The following is a 2,555-nucleotide window of genomic DNA, read 5'->3' as shown; positions in this document are numbered from 1 at the left end:
GGATCATGACCTGAGCTGAAGGCAGACGCTTAACCGACTGAGCCACCCAGGTGCCCCTCCATTGCTATTTTGTTCTTTTATTGTGGAGATTAAATTTATATACAGTAAAGTCCACCAATCTTTAAGTGTACGTATAATTGATGTATTTTTCTGTGTGTATATGCCTGTGTAAGTACCACACAGGTCAGGATATGGGACATCTCCGTCACTCCAGAGGCTTCCTTATTCCCCTGGCCATCAGTCTCCCACCCCCCACACCACTCCCTGCCCCATTAACCCGGCTTATCCTCACCTCACTCTTGAACTTCATATGAGGTGGCATTACACACCCTGTACCTCACATTATCTCCTCAATATCTTCACTTCTATTTTTCTTTTTCCAATCAATTTCAGGCAGCCTATCAGCCAATCTTCCTGATGGGTGGAGCTCCTCCCTTCTGGCACACCACCCACAACAGTCTGCTTTGTCTCCTGAGATAGGCAGAACTCTCGGATATGCTTCCTCTAGCAGGCGGTGTCCCAGGACATATAGATGCCTCCACCCGCCCCAAGCCTGGGCCTTTCCTCGGCTCACCCTTCTCCTAGGGGCAGCTGGGAGGCTTTGCTAGCTCTCGCCATTGCAGGGCTCTGAGGTGCTGGGCCTGGGCTGGGCTGGGCACCCTGAGCAAAGGTTTCTGAGAAGTGGCCCTAAGTGAGGGCGAGGAGGGGCTGCTCTATGAAATAGGGCCAAGGGGGCAGGGTCCCGCTCCTGGCTGGAGGCAAGAGGTACTGAGAGGCTTTGGGACAGGAGTGGAGGAAGCTGGAGACCCAGGAGAGATCTGTGAGTAGGGCATGCTCACAGAAAATCCAGAGATGCTAGAAGGGGCCATCCCCAGGTGTGGGTGAGTTAGGCATTAGCCTAGGCCTCCTCTGAGAGGGAGGGGGGATGGGGCTCTCAGATGGGGCCCCACACTGCTGACTGACGCGGCTGACCTTAGGTGGGGTAGGGCAGGAAATCCCCTCCTGCCTGCCTACCATGCTCTGTCTTTTTGCGTATTTGCTCATGTAGCAACATTTACTGGGAACCCCTGGGGTCGTTGGGCAGTGTGCCGACACCAAGGGTGTAGGGATACACACAGGGCCTCTCAACCCAAGGGGCTCACTGTCTAGACCAGGCTGCAGACAGGTGGCCCACTTGCCTCCAGATGTGCTTGCTTTGACCCCCTTGGTTCAAAACTTGGAACTGCCCATGCAGATCTGATTCCTGGCTTCCCTGACAAACGGGAGGACCGGCAACCCTGGTCTGCACTGCTCTGTGGCGGCAGCTGGCGGGGCTGAGAAGACGCTGCCCCCCTCCCTGGCCTCCCGGACTGGCATGCCCGCCAGGTGTGCGCAGTCCCCCTGCTCCATGTGGCAGCACGACGGTCCCCCTCCTCAGTGCTTTCCCGCGGGCCCTGCAGACCTGTGAGCTGATTTGGATGGGAGGGGTTCATGCAGGCTTCACCGAGGCGGGCACTGGGTCTTGACCTCACTTGACCTCCTGGTAGAGCGGCCGTCTCCAAGTCTCCGGAGTCTCCTGCTCCTCATCGCATCCATAAAAGCCTATGCTGGGGGTGGGGGGAGTGGGGGGAGCAGAAGCCGAGCTGATGGCGCCAAGGCCCATGGAAGTGGGTCTCAGGGTACAGGCTGCCTGGATCCCAAAGCCCTGGGGCTGCTGGGTCGGAGCTCAGCACCACCGCCGCAGAACCTGGAGGAGAGGTCCCCAGGGACTGGTTGAGGCCGCTCACATTTGAGAACCGCCAAGGAGAGGGGGCTGGGGCTCAGAGGACAGTGGGGTCAGACATGTCGTGTTTTCTAAGGCAAGGCCGGGGACCCCACTCCATCTTTCAGCTCCCCTGTTGGACCCTTGTTCTGAACACCCTCCTTCTGGGCACGGCTGAGGCCCCCAGCTGGCCAAGGCTAACACTTTCTCCAGCCTTCCTGTCCCCACCCTGCACCTGGAGGAAAGGTCATTCTTGCCTTTGCCAGGTGTTGTCATTTCCCGGAATCTTTGAACTGTCATGAGGGCAGGGGGCCAACTCCAGGGAGTGGGACAGTGGCCGGCTGGCAGGTGAGGGCCACCTTGTCCCCCCCTCACCTTCTCAGGCGGCCTGGTAGTTGCTGGGTTCTGGCCAGGGGGCTGGCACCATGGCCTTGTGGAGGGATGGAGGAGGATTTGGTGATTTGTTCAAAGAGAAGATGCTTTCCTGAGTTGGGAGCCGGAAACGGCAGGGGCCCTAGGCTACTTTTACCTTTGGAGCTTTCAACGACAGGGGTGGGGAGGTGTCTATGGGGGTGGCCGGGGCAGGGACTTGGCTGGGCAATGAGTCAGGAGGCATTCAGTCTCAGGGCCTTGTCAGTGAAGGGTGCATGACCCCGAGAGTGAGCGCCTCCTTAAGAGTAGGGTGACTAGGGAGCAGAAGGTGAGGGGGCCCTCTTCAGGGCCGTGAGGTGGCCACGCTGCACTTGCAAGGACCTAAGAATGAGCACCTCCTTAGATGTGGTCTCTCTTGCCTTCCTGGTCCTGGTCACTGCAC

The sequence above is a fragment of the Eumetopias jubatus genome, unplaced genomic scaffold (assembly GCF_037043125.1).
Source record: "Eumetopias jubatus isolate StellerSeaLion01/CBP00866 unplaced genomic scaffold, mEumJub1_p1.0 scaffold_17, whole genome shotgun sequence".
Classification (NCBI taxonomy): Eukaryota; Metazoa; Chordata; class Mammalia; order Carnivora; family Otariidae; genus Eumetopias; species Eumetopias jubatus.
The sequence above is the reverse complement of the archived record's forward strand: the minus strand, read 5'-3'. Positions refer to the sequence as shown.